Source organism: Cicer arietinum, chromosome 1, assembly GCF_000331145.2.
Source record: "Cicer arietinum cultivar CDC Frontier isolate Library 1 chromosome 1, Cicar.CDCFrontier_v2.0, whole genome shotgun sequence".
In the NCBI taxonomy this organism is placed as follows: Eukaryota; Viridiplantae; Streptophyta; class Magnoliopsida; order Fabales; family Fabaceae; genus Cicer; species Cicer arietinum.
In genome coordinates, this window is record NC_021160.2 from 25,416,922 (window position 1) to 25,436,781 (window position 19,860).

Here is a 19,860-nt window from a genome sequence, read left to right on the forward strand (position 1 = left end):
GGGAAGGAAAATGAGTCGATGCCAGTGGGGCGAGAGATTGTAGGACTATCTCGGCGGGTCGAGTCAGAGCTTCCCCTTCTGGTGAATGATCCCTTACCGACTGTCACTAAAGTAGCAAACTGCTTTGAGGTTCCTGCGCCGCCAAAGCCACATATCTCGTGGGTGGATCTGACTTATGATGAGACTGGTCCTTCTATGGATGATGATGAGGAGGTTACCTCGAAGATGGATACTGCGTCAGACGGGACTTGTGGAGTGTGTGGAGATCACCCATATTATTGTAGTTGCTAGAGTATGATCATATTAGTTTTGTTGTATAGGGACTAGATGCCTTCCTTTTGTGGTTGTATTTATTTCATTTTGGAAGACTGTACCTATACTTCATATTGTCAACTAGACTTTTATTTTGATGGGTCCATGAACCACTTTTTGATGTGACATGGGGGAGTTAAAATTCTTGGGGCAGTGCTTTTGTACAGGTGTCTGCCGAGAGGGGTATGAGCTATGTCTAATAGGCCTCTTAGCTCCAGTGTATTTTGCTATTTCAATACTTTGGATTTTTGTTTCGAAAACTATTTCTGCTGCTTGTAAATATGTTATGACTTAAATATTTTATCCAAATGTATTTCTTCTTTTATTTAAGAAATTCAATTACTGTTTGTTTTACAAAAACGAGCTGTTACAATTGAAATTCTTTGTTTTTATGAATTTGTTTTGAAAAAAAAATACATTCGCGCTGTTAAAAATCGGGGTGTCACATTTTTGGAATTCAAGTGTGTAAGTGGTTAGTACTGCATCAACTAGGAGTGAAGGAAATGCTGGATATATAGAACAGATGACCCATATACCTAATGCTTTAAGGTTTTGGGTGAAGATGTGGTGTCAAAGTCTCTTAGGAATCCTAAACTTTTAGCACGTTGATCATGGCGCTCAACCGAAATGCCCAACACTCTTCAAGTTAGAGCATACACATCATATGCACCAAGCTTGTTACAAATAGATTCAACCAAATGTCCCCTATGAGATATATAAAGTACACCAGCCAATGAAAAATTTGAACCAACAAATATTTTTGTGAGTTCCTTTAAAAGAACTTGACTCTTACAAAGTGACAATCAATCTATATGTGCTTCATTCTCTCATAGTAGACCCAATTGGAAGCAATATCAAGCGCAACTTTGTTATCACAAATTAGTTTCATTGCCTTAACATCTCCTAACTTGAGTAATTGCCTTAGCCATGTGAGTCACAAGTCGTTGCTACCATAGCATGATACTCTGTTCCAACACTCGATCTTGCACTGTATTCGGTCTCTTGCTTTACCACAATATCAAATTAACTTCAACAAGGACATAATACCCATAAGTAGATCTTCTTTTTTATGGTGACTCTACCCAATCAACATCAGAGTAGCCAATAAGTTTGATGTTACCATTTTCTCCATAAAGTAATCCTTTACCTGATGCATTCTTGATATATCTAAGTATGTGAATGACAAAATTCTAGTGGTTATTACATATAACATTCAGAAATTGACTAACAAGAGCTATAGAAAATGTAATATAAGGTATGATCATTGTGAGGTAATTGAATTTTCCAACCAATCATCAATATCTATCAAGGTCTTGCAAAGACTCCTTCAAGCTTTCTACTAGCTTGACATTGGGATCAATAGGAGTACCATGTGGTCGATAATCAAGCATGCTAGTTTCATGAAGTATATCAAGAGCATATTTATGTCAAGTAATTGTTATACCTATCATTGACTATGGAAGCTCAATCCGCAAAAAGTATTTCAGCAACCCCAAATCCTTATTTTAAAAGTTTAAATGCAAATGTTTTTGATGGTCAACCTTTCCTTCAAGCCCAACTTTCAATATAAACCCATCGGCAAGCCATTGTAGGTTTGTTGTTAGTAAAGGGTACCAAATCATAAATATTGTTAAAGCACAAAGTAGTCATTTCATCTACCTTTGTATGCTACCAGTTAGGATTAGACATAAATTCACCTGTAGTTTTCGAAATAGATACATAATCCATAGAAACCACAAGGGAATAATAGGATGGCGATAATCGATGATAATCCAAATGAGGATGCACAAACATCAATAGGATTACATGATGACATGTTATATTTACGTAGGGTGTGAGAGTTCGTCTGACTCAGAATCATAAGCTGCAACTTTTGAAGTCTAGGATGGACCCAACGTTTATGAAAAATATGTGGAGACTCAATGGTCCAACGTGCAATAGGAGTTGTAGGTATCAAAAGGTAATATAAGACTTCAGACTCACCCTTATTCCAATTTTGTTTTAGTACTTTGATCCTACATACGAATAGATCCATTATCAAATGTAACCAAATAAGGTAGGGTATGAATGGGTTTATTGATTGATATTAAATTAAATGGACAACAAATGACATAAATTATAGATTCCAAAGAAAATGTGGGTAGGAGGTTAGCTTGGCCAATATCATGACATTTGGTTTGTGATCCTTTATCCAAAGTAGTACTACAGAATGTGTCCATATAAGTCAAACACGAGAACTTTTTGTTGTTGTTATTGGGCATATGATGAGATGAGTCTAAGTCAAGTATCAAACATCCAAGTAGAGAAGACTCTGAAATAAAGGCATTAGGATTACCCGTCTGAGCCAAAGAGGCAACATGTCTTGTAGTTTTCATTTGTTCCTTCATCTTGATGTACTCATTATACCATGTGGTAGGAAGGGAAACTTGATCATTCGTCTTAGAGGCCTCAATTTAAGCAACATTGTTAACTTTGAGTTGGAATTGATTAGCTTTGATGCAACATGTTGGAACCAAGTTAGTTTTACATTTAGAGTTTTGATGTTAACAAAAGTATTTTATGATAACAATATATTTGACTTAAATAGTATGAAAGAAGATTCATATTTTTGAAGAAAATTTAAAATAAGATTTGATTCAAATTTATAATTGAAGAAAATCTAAAAGAAGATTTTATTCAAATTTATAATTGATGAAAATCTAAAATAAGATTTGTTTTAGATTTATAATTAAAGAAAATCTTTGACCAAGTTGAAAATTAAATTTGGTCAAGATTTGATCAAAATTTGAAGAAGATTTGTAGAAGGTTTGATCAAGATTTATCTACAACAAAATATGAACAAAATCAATCTGACGAATTTACAAACTCAATCTGAACAACATACAAAAAGAATCAGTCTAAAGAATTTACAAAATCAATATGAACAAAATACAATTCATAATTAAACAAGGACTAAGTTGAAGCCCAAAATTTAATAATAACTAGATACTCAAGGTTGAAGAAGATCATCATTGAAAACCAAAAAAGAGTAGAAGAACTCAAGCTCAAATTCTAAATTCATCTTAGAGTTCAAAGAGAGAAACACTTGCTCCAATGAGAATTATTTTTGAAGTATTTCTTCTACAGTATAAGAGTTATTATTATTATTATTAGTTTTGTTAGAATCAAACACTTAAAGTTACACTCTTTTGTATCCAACCAAATATTGGTTTAGTTCATTCTTCAATATGAATCAAACACTTAAGGTTGCCGATGTGCTCTCCAAAGGATTGTGCAATTCTTTGTGGTAGTTTTAGGAAGTGGGTCGCACTGAAAAAGGGGCAGTTGGTTATGGCATACTAAAACTATGTGTAAAACACACATAACTCTGTAAAATGTTGGTTATAGGACCACTTGTAAATACATACCAATCCTAGGATGAATCACTACTCATATCGTGTATCATATGTTGAGTAGCACTATGATGAATTACAACTGAAACCATGTCTCTAAGAAAAGATCATGCACCTTTTATTTAGAGAATTTGATTTCCATGCAATGGGACATCCATATAATAAAGTGGATGAAACATGCACACAAACAAGATCTTAATTTTATAAATTAAAATATGGAGTTTGAGTTTGTGCTGTTTGGTCGTAATTTAACGACCATCGGTGTTCGAAATGCGTGAATGTAGAGATTCTTATCAAAGTAAAGTCGAATTCCAATTTAAATTGATACAATAATTACATGCAAATCCTAGAAAATTGTATAGACTAGGAATACTGACAATTAAACTAAGAAACTATACAGTTTAAGAATGATAAAAAGATTTATTGAATTTCAACCAAAACCAAAGTTGAATTCATTTACCTGCAACTTGCCACAACAATGCAAAAGGTATGCTCTTTTCAAATTTTGTGCACTGGTTGTTCTTCCATTAATGCCAAGTAGTAGAGTGTATCTCTAACGTGTGTGTCACTAAACATCTTGGTATGTTTGATTTCATAGGTGTGTTCAAATTTCTAATCTCACATGTAGATAGATGTTGCACCACAATAAAATACACGTGTGGATAAAATTTGTGAATCGCCAGCACAAAGAAGTTTAAGGTAATATTGTTTTCATTTTTCTTCTATGGTGTTTTCAATGATAAAAATTCAAGATTTAAATATGTCTTTGGTCCTTGCAATTACAATATTTTTTATTTTAGTCCACGTAAATTTTTTTTGTTTGATTCACATTCCTGTAAATACAAATTCCTTTTAAAATAGTCTCTCAGTGCAACTTCAATTAAAAAAATTCCAACATCGTTAAGCTGACTTCACAATGTTTTTTAAGTTTTTTTAGTAAAAAACATAAAATAAATTAAAATTTTCATTATTTTTGGAAAGGAAGACCAAAATTGAGAACCCTAATTTCTATTGTCTTCCTCTTTTCACCTCACCCATTTTCTCTCCCTCTTCTCACGACCTTTTCACATTCACTAAAATTAACATTGATACTGATACATTACTAAAATTAATGTTGATTTTCTTTTAGTTTCATTTTTATATTTATTTTTTTTTGGTTTTGCGAATTGAATATTGAGGATATATAAAAGAAAGTTATTTGATTTTCATTTGAACTGCAAGGCTGAGATATATAAATTTTTAGGGTTTTAAAGTATAAAGATGGGGTGCTCTCAATCAAGGTTAGATGATGAAGAAGTAGTTAAGCTTTCTAAAAAGAGTATCAGCTGCTTTGCCTGATTATTTTGAAGGAGATGAAGCACTTGAGTTTTCATTGGATTAATTCATGACATCGTCTTGAAAGAAGAAATTAGGGTTCACAATTTTGATCTTCTTTTAAAAAATTAATCAGATTTTTAATTTCTAATTTATTATTATTTTTTTATTAAAAAAATTATAAAACATTGTGACACCAGCTTAATGGTGTTAGGACTTTTTTAACAAAAGTTGAACAAATGACCATTTTAAAATGAATCTATTCTTGCAGAGATGTGAATCAAACAAAAAAACTTATGAGGAACAAAATCAAAAATATTATAATTGAAAGGACTAAAGACATACTTAAAATCAAAATTCGAATAAAATATAGATATAAGTAGTTTCTATTAGGAAAAATTAGCATCAAAGATGAAAACACACAAATTTAATGGAAACAACCCAAATAAAAAACTCGTGCTTGAACTAAAATTAAATTACCAAAATAATATATCTTACGATTAATTTTTGTTCGTCAATATCCTAATCTTGGCGGCTTTTTCTTATGTATTGCTGGAAATTGCAAGATAGCTGCATAAATTAAACATATAATGTATGTCAGCCAAAATGAATCTATTAAGAAAACAATGTAACTCCAAGAAAAATAAGGAAACAAATAAAAGAATCACTTTTGATTATTCATGGAATCTAAGGCAACGAAAAGTTCTATTGTGCTAAGAATGGTGGATACGAAGCTCCATTTGAGAAACTTCTCTTCAAATGTGTTGTTTCAATTTGGTAAGTAATTTAAAAAAGAAATTGTTGAAAATTCAATACAAAAATTAAATTCTAACTATATATTCCATCTTGTGCACGAAACCATTGCCTAGACAAGATGAAATATTGCTTTGAGTTCCATCTAGATTAGGATGGAATAGAAATTCACGAATAACAACTTTAAATGTTTAACAATGATTGCATCAAAGTAGTTTGAATTAAACATGCTCCATGTTCCTTTGAAGTAAACAATCATTGATTTCCTAGTTAGGTACTTAGGATCATATGTCCCATAAAAAACATCATAATGCCCATCATAAGACTCTACCAACTCTTAGTCACCCAATCAACTCTTGTGGATGAAGAAATTACTAGATGAGTTAGGCCTCAAGAAAGACAAGTTTGTGTTATTCTGTGACAGTTAGAGTGCGATCCATCTCAGCAAGAATCCGAATTTTCATGCAAAGTCGAAGCATATTGAAGTGTGGTATCATTGGATACGAGATGCACTGGCAATGAAGTCATTTTTAATTGAGAAGATGCATACTGATGAGAATAGTTCAGATATGATGACAAAGACTTTGCATGTGTCGAAGATGAAATATTGTAGAAAGAAGGCCGACATGGTTGAGCAGTACCTTCCCACTTTAGTCGTGAAGGGGAGATTTTTTGGGTGCGCTCACTTTCCTAGTGGAACCCACCGAATTTTATTAATATTATTATTATTATTAGCATTAATATTGTTATTATTGAAATAAAAAGAAAAGAAAAATCTACAAAAGGGTTTTAATGGGATTGGCCAATGTGAAGGAAATAAAAGGGATTTAGAAATCCCTAAGAAGAAAAAGGAAGAACGACATCCAGAGAAGAAAAATAAGGATTTTGTTCAGGTGGTGGTAACAGGTGTGTAGCAAACTTGCTCCGTTTGATCTACAACTTTGATAGGTTATTTCTACCACTGAGTTTGTTATTTTAATATACAATCTGAGTACTTTTACCTTCTATGAGAGTTATTTTGGCATACGCACTTTAGTGGAAGGTTGTTATAAAGTTGTTGTTGTTGATTGATGTTCCCTAATTATTATTAAGAAGACTCTGGTGTACCCATTAATTATTATAGTGGAAGTTTTTAATGGACTAGGTTCTGTGGTTTTCATTCTCTCAATTTGAGGGAAGTTTTCCACGTTAAAAATTGTGTTTGTCTCCTATTTAATTTTCTGCCAATTATTGTTGCTCTTGAAATTGTATTTTCTGTTTGGCCATATATCTGCACAGGTGAGAGAAAAAATATTCCGCATTATTGAGATAGTTATCGCTAATTATCTCTAATTTTTTCCAATAAAATGGTATCTAGAGCTCGATTGATTTGATTTGTGCATTTAAATGGAGGAGGAAAATAAAGGTCCACATATGATTAAACTCAACTTTTCTAATTAAACACTTTGGAAGACTCTCATGGAAGACATGCTATACAGTAAAGATTTGTAAGATCCTATTGAGAGTAACACTGCTAAACTCGCAGATAAATCTGACGCTGACTGGAAGTAGATGAATAGAAAGGCAATGGCGTTGATCAGGCAGTGGTTGGATCTGAGTGTATATCCACCTGTTGAAACTGAAATAGATGCTAACAATATGTGGGAAAAATTAAAAGAGTTGTATGAACGAAAGAATGTGCAAAATAAAGCATTCTTGATTCAGAAGTTGGTGTATATGAAATACAAAGCATATGAGCATATGAGTATTTTTCAGAATACAGTGAAGTCTTTGTTGTGACGTTGACCAATTCAGCTCCAAGTAGAAAGTTGAAAATGTTAACAGTTAGAGAGCATGTTGAATGAAGAAGCTCAAAGAAAGGAGCGTGGTTTTGTTCTTCCTCAGAGTCAGAAGCGCTAGTTATAGGGGGAGAAGTCAATCTAGAAATTTTCATAGACGCGACAACTCTGAAAATCGTAGCAAGTCAAGAAGCAAGTCGAGGACTATAAAAAATGTGATATGCTATCATTGTGGCAAAGCGGGTCACATAAAAAGAAATTGCAGGTTCCTTAAGAGAGATCAATCAAAGGAAAGAGATGAAAATAAAGAGAAAAAAAATGATAAAGATACAACAGCAGTTGCATCTATTAGTAATGTCTACATTGTTTGTGATGATAATTACATAAACCTTGCATGTCAGGATTCAACTTGGATTATTGATTCGGGTGCCTCATATCATGTTACTCCTAGGCGTGATTTCTTCTCATCTTACAGTGCTGGTGAGTACGACATGGTCAAAATGGGAGATGAAGGAGTATGTAAAGTTATAGGTATGAGAGATGTTTGGCTTGAAACTGGGATTGGTTGCATGCTTAAATTGAAGAATGTTAGACATGTTCCTGATATTCGTCTCAATTTGATTTCGGTGAAAGCCTTCGATATCGATGGTTATCACATTTACTTTGGTGGTGGTGGTGGTGGTATATGTAAAATCACCAAAGAGTCCCTAGTGGTTGCAAAGGAGCAAAGTTCCACTTCTCTCTATAGGATGTCTATGAAGCTATGCAATGAAGAAGTGAATGCAATTGAAGATGCATCTTTTGATTTATGGCATATGCACCTCGGTCACTTGAGTTAGAAAGGACTCAACATACTTGCGAAGAAAAATTTTCTTCCTGTGAAAGGTACGTCTCTAAAAACTTGCACTCATTGTTTTGCTGGAAAACAATATAGAGTTTCTTTTCATAATACTAGTCCTCATAGGAGGCAAAATATTCTTGATTTAGTTCATACTGATGTTTGTATGATGGATAGTAAATCTCTTGATGGTGCATTATATTTTGTTACTTTTATTGATGACCAATCTAGAAAAGTATGGGCCTTTCCTTTGAAATCTAAAGACCAGGTATTGGAGTCTTCAAGCATTTTCATGCAAGTGTTGAAAGAGAAAAGGCAAGACAATTGAAATGTATTCGATCAGATAACGATGGTGAATACAGTGGTCCATTTGAAGAGTATTGTAGAGAACATGGAATCAAGTTTGAGAAAACAGTTCCAAAGACACCTCAGCATAATGGGTTTGCAGAGAGAATGAATCGTACAATTCATGACCGAATTAGATGTATGCTCTCTCATGCAAAATTTTCGAAATCCTTTTGGGGTGAAGCAATGAAAACTGTAGTGGATTTGATCAATCTTTCTCTTTCTATTCCACTTGATGGTAATGTTCTAAATAGAGTGTGGACAGAGAAAGATGTCGTTTACCGTCATTTGAGAGTTTTTGGTTGTATATGCTTTGTTCATGTTCCAAGAGATGAGAGGTCCAAGCTTGATAGTAAATCCAAACATTGTATTTTCGTCCTTTATGGTGATGAAGAATTTGGTTATAGATTGTGGGATCCGGTTGACAAGAAAATTATCAGAAGTCGAGATGTGATATTTCTTGAAGACCAGACTGTTGAAGATTTTGATAAAGCTAAAAAACAGAAACCAAATTCCAGAAGTTACATTGATGTTGCGCTTAAGCCCTCTACAGAAACTCTTGTTGGTGGGGGAGATATACAGGTTGATGATGAGAATGTAACTAATGATCATGTACCTCACCATGATGAGCAGGTTCCAGTTGAGCCACCAGTCGAGTTTGAGTTGAGAAGATATACTAGAGAACGTCAACCTTCTAAAAGATATCATCCACATCAGTATGTGATAATCACTGATAGTGGAGAGCCAGAGTACTATCAAGAAGCTATTACAAATGTTGATAAAGAAAAGTGGTTAAAGGCCATGCAAGAAGAGATGAATTCCTTGCATGAGAATCACACATTTTATTTGGTAAAGTTGCCTAATGGTATAAAAGCACTCAAGAACAAATGGGTATACAAGATAATTGGAGAAGAGCATAACTCTCAAACAAGATACAAAGCAAGATTGGTTGTGAAAGGTTTTGATCAGAGAAAAGGTATTGACTTTGAATAAATGTTTTTACCTGTGGTGAAGATGCCCTCTATTCAAGTTGTGCTTGGGTTAGCAGCTAATTTGAACCAAGAAGTTGAACAACTTGATGTGAAAACAACATTCCTTCATGATGATTTGGAGGAAGAGATCTATATAGGGCAACCAGAGGGTTTCAAAATCAAAATCAAAGGTAAAGAGCAGCTTGTGTGTTGTAACATCCCGTTTTTTTTAAACAATAAATAAATTTCAAAGAAATAAAGAAAGAAATACTCTTGGATAAAATGTTTAAGTCGTAACACAAGACAAAAGTCAACAATATTTACAAGCAGCGGAAATAGTTTTTGAAACAGAATCCAAAGTATTTAAACATCAAAAAGTGGTACATGGACCCATCAAAATAAAAGTCAAGTTGACAATATTGGTATAGGTACAGTCTTCCAACATACAGTAAATACATCCACAAAAGAAATACTTTTAGTCCCTATACAACCATCTAATCTGATCATACAACAAAAAACAATACAACCCGGGCGATCTCCACGCGCCCCGCAAGATCCTCCTGACACAGCTCCAGCCAGGTGTGTCCAACCTTCCTTCATATCTACTGGGTACTAACCAGTGGGAAGATCCTGGTTCTCATCTGAGGGCAAAACCCAGATTTCCACAATAATTGTAAAGGGTCACCAACCGAAATTAACAATTAATATATATCATTTAAATTTTAAATGCACAAAATAACCTTTCAACTTAGCATGCACCTTGAAAGGGTTTTCATATGCTAGACATGCATAATCAAAGTTAAAAAATGGAGTTTTTAACAAAACTGCACTGTTGTATTCGAATACAACATCCTTGTATTTGAATACATTGTTGTTTCAGAAGTTAGTAGCAAAATTAGCACAGTTGTATTCGACAACAGCCTCATTGTATTCTACTACACAGCTGTTTCATAAGTCAGTAGCCAAATCAGGACATTTGTATTCAAATACAACCTTCTTGTATTCGAATACTTATCAGAAAAAGTGCATAAATCTGTTTTGAAACGTTTCGAAAAGGTTTCGCAATCAATCAACACTTGCACACAAATCTAAACAATCACACTTAACAATTATGGTACAATCACAACAACAACTTGAGTTTACACATGCAATCATAACATTAAATCAAACATGACTCGCGTGCCAAGCACCCTAATGCAATGCATATATGCCAAAATGCATGGACTCGGAATTCCAAACTAAACCCTCCTCGAATGGGCATAAATCATAATTGTATAGCCTATCACAGGCCAAAGTACTAAATTACCGAGGTGCCACCTATCACGGGTCAGCACGATTTACTAAAAATGTAAATCGTAAATATACCGCCTATCACATGCCAGAAATACTATTTACCGAGGTGTCACCTATCACGGGTCAGCACGCTTTACCAAAAATGTGCAGTCTATCATGGACCTCACACGACGCAACAATCCCCGCAAGGATAAGATGAACTAACAAATCACATAGAATCATCTCGTGACCCATCCAGTCACCACTATTACCATGGTCCATCTGGTCGCCATGTACTATGAAATGCATGAGCATACTCTGACTCTTTCCACGATAATCATTAAGTAAATGCATATATTAAAAGATTCCCCATTTTTAATACTCATTTAACACTAATGATTTTCAAATTCCACACAAAGCATACTCAAACATTTATTTTCCACCACACCCATCAAATTTAATCCACAATTTACATTAAATTCGATGAATTCATAAACCACAAAATCCACACCAAGTTCAATCATCAATCACCACAAATTTCCACAAAACTCAAACATAAATCATGTCAAACTAATTTTCACAAACCACAACTCAAACACATCAAATTTCATTATCTCAACAACACACATAAATGAATTAAATTCATTTTCCCCAAATCTACACTTCAAACCCAAAAAATTTATTTTCCACAATTTCACATATATAACAAATATCTAGAAATATCTAGATATTTCATAACAATTACCAAAATACCCATCACTTCTCTCGCCGCAATTCAATTGGCAAATGAATTTTCTCTCGCCGCAATTCAATTGGCAAATGAATCTTCTCTCGCCGCAATTCAATTGACAAATGAATTTTACTGAAAAACGCTGCATCTCAGAAAATTTTCTTTTCTGCAAAAGATTAATCGTAAATTAATAAAATTATTCTTCGACGAATAATTTTAATCGGGGCTCAAAAAGATATTTTTGGCATTAAACTCACAAAATATTAATTACTTGGCTAAAAACCTCAGAGTTCAACATAAAAACACACCAAAATACATAAATTAGAATTTAAAATTATGGGTCTTACATGTGTAAATTAAAGAAAAGTTTGTATGGGCTCAAGCAAGCTCCTCGAAAATGGTACAAGAAATTCGATTCTTTCATGGAGAAACATGGATACGATAAAACTACTTCTAACCATTGTGTGTTTGTGAAGAAATTCTCTGATGGTGATTATATTATTCTCTTGTTATATGTGGATGACATGTAGATTGTTGGTCATGACACTAAGAAGATTCAATCTTTAAAGAAAGATTTGAACAAGTCTTTTGCAATGACAGACTTGGGTCCTGCAAAGCAAATTATGGGCATGAGAATTACTCGTGATAGGAAGCATAATAAATTGTGGTTGTCTCAAGACAATTACATTGAAAAAGTGTTAGAGAAGTTCAACATGAGCAATTGCAAACCTGCTAGTACTCCACTTGCTACTCATTTTAAATTGAATTCTGATCAATGTCTACAAGTGTGAAAGACAAAGAAGAGATGGAGAAGGTTCCTTATGCATCCGCAAATGGTAGTTTGATGTATGTTATGGTATGCACAAAGCCATGTATTTCTCATGTAGTTGGAGTTGTTAGTTATTTTCTCTCTAATCCTAATAAAGATTATTGGCAAGCAGTGAAGTGGATTCTCAGATACATCAGAGGCACTTCCAAAGTGTGTTTGATGGCTACACAGATGTAGATATGGCAAGTGATCTTGATTCTAGAAAATCTACTTCTGGTTATATGATGATGATGTTTACAGGGGAGCTGTGTTTTGGCAATCAAGGTTACAAAAGTGTGTTGCTTTATCCACACTGAAGCTGAGTACATTGCAGCAACTAAGCCTTCCAAAGAACTCTTGTGGATGAAGAAATTCCTACATGAGTTAGGCCTCAAGCAAGACAAGTTTATGTTATTCTGTGACAAAAAGAGTGCGATCCATCTCAGCAAGAATCCGACTTTTCATGCAAAGTCGAAGCATATTGAAGTGCGGTATCATTGGATACGAGATGCACTGGAAATGAAGTCGTTTTTAATTGAGAAGATCCATACTGATGAGAATGGTTCAGATATGATGACAAAGAACTTGCCTATGTCGAAGTTGATATATTGTAGAAAGACGGTCGTCATGGTTGAGCAGTACCTTCCCACTTGAGTCGTGAGGGGGAGATTTTTTGGTGCGCTCACTTCCCAAGTGGAACCCACTGAATTTTATTAATATTATTATTAGTATTAATATTGTTATTATTGAAATAAAAAAGAAAAGGAAAAAAAAAAAAGGTTTTAATGGGCTTGGCCCATGTGAAGGAAATAAAAGGGAATTAGAAATTCTAAGAAGAAAAAAGGAAGAACTGCATCCAGAGAAGAAAAATAAGGGTTTGGTTCCGGTGGTAGTAACAGGTGCGTAGCAAACTTGTTCCGTTTGATCTACATCTTTGTTAGGTTATTTCTACCAATGAGTTTGTTATTTTAATATACAGTCTGAGTAGTTTTACCTTGTCTGAGAGTTACTTTGGCATACCCACTTTAGTAGAAGGTTGTTAAAAGGTTGTTGTTGTTGATTGATGTTTCCTAATTATTATTAAGAAGACTCTGGTGTATCAATTAATTATTATAGTGAAAGTTTTTACTGGACTAGGTCCCGTGGTTTTTATTCTCTCAATTTGAGGGAAGTTTTCCATGTTAAAAATTGTGTTTGTCTCATATTTAATTTTCTGCCAATTATTATTACTCTTAGATTTGTATTTTCTGTTTGGCCAAATATCTGCGCAGATGAGAGAAAAAATATTCCGCATTATTGAGATAGTTATCGCTAATTATCTCTAATTTTTCGCAAAAGACTTCACAATGTTTTTTAAGTTTTTTTAGTAAAAAACAAAAAATCAATTAAAAATTTGATTATTTTTGGAAAGGAAGACTAAAATTGAGAACCCTAATTTCTATTGTCTTCCTCTTTTCACCTCACCCATTTTCTCTCCCTTTTCTCACGACCTTCTCACATTCACTAAAATTAACATTGATACTGATACATTACTAAAATTAATGTTGATTTTTTTTTTTCAGTTTAATTTTTATATTGATTTTTCTTGATTTTTCTTGATTTTGCTAATTGAATATTGAGGATATATAAAAGAAAGTTATTTGGTTTTCATTTGAAATGCAAGGATGAGATATATCAATTTTTAGGGTTTTAAAGTATAAAGATGGGGTGTTCTCAATCAAGGTTAGATGATGAAGAAGCAGTTAAGCTTTGTAAAGATAGAAAAAGATTCATAGAAGAAGCTGTTGAGTTTAGAAGTCAATTTGTAACTGGACATATAGCCTTCTTTTAGTCTCTAAAAAGAGTATCAGCTGCTATGCTTGATTATTTTAAAGGAGATGAAGCACTTGAGTGTTCAGTGGATTCATTCATGACACTGTCTTGAAAGAAGAAATTAGGGTTCTCAATTTTGATATTTTTTTTAAAAAATAATCAGATTTTTAATTTTGACGTCAGCTTAATGGTGTTAGGATTTTTTTTAAAAGAAGTTGAACAAAGGACCATTTTAAAATGAATCTGTATTCGTAGAGATGTGAATCAAATCAAACAAAAAAACTTACGAGGACCAAAATCAAAAAAATATTATAATTGAAAGGACTAAAAATATATTAAAATCAAAATTCAAATAAAGATTTAGATATAAGTAGTTTCTATTAGGAAAAATTAGCATCAAAGATGAAAACACACTAATTTAATGGAAACAACCCAAACAAAAAACTTGTGCTCGAACTAAAATTAAATCACCAAAATAATATATCTTACGATTAATTTTTGTTCGTCCATATCCTAATCTTGGCGGCTTTTTCTTATGTATTGCTGGAAATTGCAAGATAGCTGCATAAATTAAACATATAATATGTGTTAGCCTAAATGAATCTATTCAAAAAACAATATAACTCTAAGAAAAAAAAGGAAAAAAATAAAAGAATCACTTTTGATGATTCATGGAATCTAAGGCTACGAAAAGTACTATTGTGCTAAAAATGGTGGATATGAAGCTCCATTTGAGAAACTTCTCTTCAAATGTGTTGTTTCAGTTTGGTAAGTATTTAAAAGAAAAATATTTGTTGAAAATTCAATACAAAATTTAAATTCTTACTATATGTTCCATCTTGTGCACGAAACCATTGCCTAGAGAAGATGAAATCTTGCTTTGAGTTCCATTCGGATTAGGATGGAATAGAAATTCATGAATGAACAACTTTAAATGTTAAACAAAGATTATATCACAGTATTTGAATTAAACTTGCTCCATGTTCCTTTGAAGTTAACAATCATTGATTGCCTAGTTAGGTACCTAGGATCATATCATAAACAACGTCATAATGCCCATCATTAGACTCTACCAACTCTAAGTCACCCATCAACATATCCAACCTGAAAATTAGTTGATGAGCTATTTTTTGCATTAAATTATTAACCCAATCAAGCCGCTATTATAGAAAACTTACTCATATCTTTTCTTTCTATCAGTGTTTAAAAACACTTCAAAAAAACTATCTATAGTTACATTAATAACACCAACCAGTTTAGCGAGGATACCTTTACCATTATACAAAGCACAAAAAAATGTTAAAGCAAAAAAAATACACACACCTGTCTATTCCATTATAAATGTCTAAGCATAAAACATACACACACCTATCTATTCTATTATAAATTTTTAAGCATAAAACTCACACACACACACCTATATATCTGATTATAATGAAGAATAAGGGATATGTCCTCTTAGAAGTTTAGAAAAAGAGTGAAACTGAACACAATTGGAGGTGAGAATAGGTCAAACTTTGCTTAAATAAGTCAAGTCTAATTTAAAAAATTAAAGCATGGGCCTGACTTATCATGTGTCAAATGCTTTATTTTATGTCCCTTTTAAAAACATGGTGTGACCTATTAGCCTATTAAAAAGTTTATTTTGTTTTAAGGCTTTTAAAAAAGACATTTGACCTATCTTTAAAAATAGACTTGATGTACATAAGAACATCAATTATAAATAAAATAATAAAACACAATTGTCAATATATTTTTGAGTAAATATATATATATATATATATATATATACATATATGATGACTCTTCATCATATTCATATTTTTCATTGTTTTTAGTCTTATTTATCTTTTATTCATTAGTTAATTTAAGGAGTTCTTTGATATATTTTATTAATTGTATTTCTTTTCTATAATGAAATATTTATGTTCTTATTTCCTTTGTTATGTAGAGATTTTTCGGAGTTTTGCGTTGTTACTTTGTTTTAATGCAGTGCTGAATTTTGATGGGAAATCAACATGACCTATGTGGAGTATTTCAGCCATATATGGAGTTTTAGATGTTCAGTTGAATTCAAACCAAATGCCAATGATAACTATGATCATGAAGACCCCAAAACTAGATTCGGAATCAAATGAGGAGACACGTGTACTAAACGCCAGCGCACGACATGCAACAGAACACATTAAAACTCACTTTTCTCACTTTTTAGGGATCCTTTTTACTATTGGGAAGTTGAGAGACTTGTGCCCTAGCATAGAAACTCAAAGATGACCGTTTCTAACACCATTGGAATATTTTTATCAAGAATCATTCATGAATAATTCTTGTAATTCTTCTTTAATCCTTATCTTTTGTATCTCTGTCATGAGTAATTAAACCCTATTTGTTAGGGATGAGTGTAACAAGATGAAACTCTTATTTTTCTGATTTGATTTCTAGTTATATGAATGAGTTTATTGAATTATTATTCTTATCTTTGTGCTTAATGCTTTTTATTGCTTAATCAACATTAAAATGTTCTATGATTTGTATTTTGAAACGGAAGTGGACTTTACAAATGCTTGAGATGAGAAATTCATGAATTTGTAGTCTAGGGATAGATACAGGTCATGAAACCAATTAAATTAGTTGCAAAGGCAATAATTTAACGAGAGAATTCTTGTACGGTATTGCTTAATGTTGAGAAAGAATAATAAAAAGAATTCTGTAATAATTCAATAAAGGAATTTAGTAACTAGGATCAAATGAGACACCAAAGTTGAATTCGAAGTGAAACCTATCCCTGACATTTTTCTCTTTATAAAGAATCAATTTTATTATTGTTGTTAATTTTAAATATTATTTTTACCAACTTCAGAACCTTTTGTTCAATTGTAGTAATTAAACACAATTCAATAGTCTTAGACGATTCAATAGTTCGACACTTGATACTACCGTTTTAGTATTACTTCCAATGATTCAGTACACTTGCTGAAACGATATCAATATATAGATACACACACAGACATTTTTATAAGGAAACTAAATTGGTTCCAACAATCATTCAAACGCAAGAAGTAAAAAAAAAGGTATTTCATTGAAAATTGTATAAGAAGAAGGGTGAAATAGTAAATATAAAATACTTATGTTTTTTATGAAGACAAATACCAAGGAAAGTGATCAAGTTGCAAGCTCAAAAAGAAGTCAAACAATCAAAGTCAACTATGGTCAAATATGCTAGAAGATTTATAATATAAAGGTACATGATGCAATCTAATATTCTTATATTTCAAATGCACATGAGAACCTCTCATTTTATCATATACATCAAAAGAATTTTCAAAGTGTCAAAATGCTTGAACAATGTTTAAAAATCAAGTTTTTGACAAAAATCAATCTTGTATTCATTTACAACATGTTCTAGCTGAATATAGACTCAAGTCAGTAGCTAAAACTGAATATTTGTATTCAACTACGAGACAATGTATTCAACTACGAGACAATGTATTTGAAGACGAGACAGTGTATTCGAATACAAATGCTAAGTCAGTAGCTAAAACTGGACTTTTGTATTCGACTACAAGACAATGTATTCGAATACAAGACAATGTATTCAAATACAAGACAATGTATTCGAATACAAGTGTTAAGTCAATAGCTAAAACTACATATTTGTATTCGACTATAACATGGTGTAGCCATATAATAAACCAAGTCAGTGGCAAAATTCACTCATTTGTATTCGAATACAAGAATGTGTATTCAAATACAAGCTTCAAAATTCAAATAAAACTTAATGTTATAAAGAGGTGTATTCGACTACACTCCTGCTATAGCCGAATACAACTGCGAAACAATGCAATTTTTCAACTCAGATTCAACCTGAATCATCGCATATGTTCATCAAACCTTTAGGAATGATTTCCACTGATCTGATGTGATGTCTAAGGTGTATATATACTTCATAGCTTCAAACTTAACTAACTAATCTTTTCAATATCTTAACATCAATCATAGAACAACTTTGAACAAACTTTCTGAAATGTTTTGATTTATTCAAAGTCTCACTTTCATATTTCAAGTACATATTACATTGTCATATCATTGATAAAGGTTCTCTATTGTACTTGAAATTATATTAGACTGTTATCATTGTACTCAATTGTTATACACTCTTGATCTCAATCAAAGTCATTATTGTAAACCATTCAAGTTATTGTGTAAATTGAGGAAATTAGTGTTCTTTCTTCAAGTGTTGTAAACTAAGATAGTAGTGTGCTATCTTAGGGTGATTGTTAGGAGTTTGTAACAGAGGTCCTAGGGTGGGACTTGTACTTATTCTAAAAATAGTGGAATATCTCTTGTGGTATGCAAGAGGATTGGATGTACCCTTGGTTATAAGGGGAACCGGGATAAACTGTTGTGTTCTTTAGTTTTCTACCATTTACATTTTTATATACATCAATCCTAAATAGAAAAATAATCCACTAAGTCTCTAAAAACCAAAAAATTTATATACACCTAATTCACCCCTCCCGCCCTCTTAGGTGCGCCTCTGTATTTACAGTAAATCCACATGCAACGCTCCCTCTGAGCATCTAAGAATATATTTAACGGTTGTTAAGTTAAGTTAAGTAAAGCTTGAGAGGGAAATACATGAATTGAAAATTTTTGTTTTAGGATCAGTGATAGTATTAGCATGGTACCATATATTACCAAATACAATGTGATAATGTGAGAGATCATAAAAAGGATCACCATGCTAGCATGATAAGTATACGATATGATATGATTATCAATGAAAACAAGGTAGAAAACATAGAGTATATGGATAGTTTAGCATGAAAGCATACGATATCAATGTTGATAAAGAAAATTGTGATGCAAAAGAATTAATGGAGAACCCCGCTCCAACTAAAGGTATGATCTAAGTAGTGTTTATAAAGCTTAGTTAGTCATGAACTAATAAGTTTGTGTCACGAGATTGAATTAGGACCTAAGTTTAACAGCCTAACTTAAATAGTGTTTATAAAGCTTTAGTAATCATCACCTTACTATATACTTTTTTGGAATCCTTTCTTTTAAGTAGGCTACGTTTAGTCGTTGTATTTGTTATTTGTTATTTTTCATCTGTACAAATATCTTTGTTTTGAATAAATGGCACACAAAGTTAACGTGACACTTTCATCTTCCTTTCAAAAATAAGAAATACTGAAGTAATAGTTTTAAATTGAACTCTGCATCGACCTCATTTTCTTGCATGATAATGAAGGGTAATTGCAACCGCGGTCACAACTCCATTTAAAACCATCTTCGAATTTTTAAACTATAAAAAAAAAATTTATTTGAATCTTAAATAAAAAATGATCATCTTAGGGACAAAAATGGTATATCTGGTAGGATGTCTATACTGCATATCATTTTCTTAAGTATTAAAATTATTTTTACTATATTTTTTATCATGAAATTCACATCAGTTAAAATTGAATAACTACGTATATTCAAAGTAAGACATTTCATGCTATCCTAAAAAATAATAGAAGAAATATATGC

General features: G+C 32.3%; 1 long non-coding RNA gene across 2 annotated transcripts; it reads right to left on the reverse strand.

Annotated features, from left to right (window-relative positions):
• Window positions 1-10,013: 10,013 nt before the first annotated feature.
• Window positions 10,014-15,272, reverse strand: LOC113785174 (uncharacterized). 2 transcript variants are annotated; one of them, XR_003471318.2, is made up of 4 exons: window positions 15,152-15,272; window positions 14,815-14,886; window positions 11,721-11,871; window positions 10,014-10,344 (listed from the first exon to the last, which is right to left on the reverse strand). It is a non-coding gene; the product is annotated as an uncharacterized lncRNA (long non-coding RNA). The 2 variants fall into 2 exon arrangements; XR_003471319.2 differs by lacking the exon at window positions 11,721-11,871.
• Between the last annotated feature and the right edge of the window lie 4,588 nt (window positions 15,273-19,860).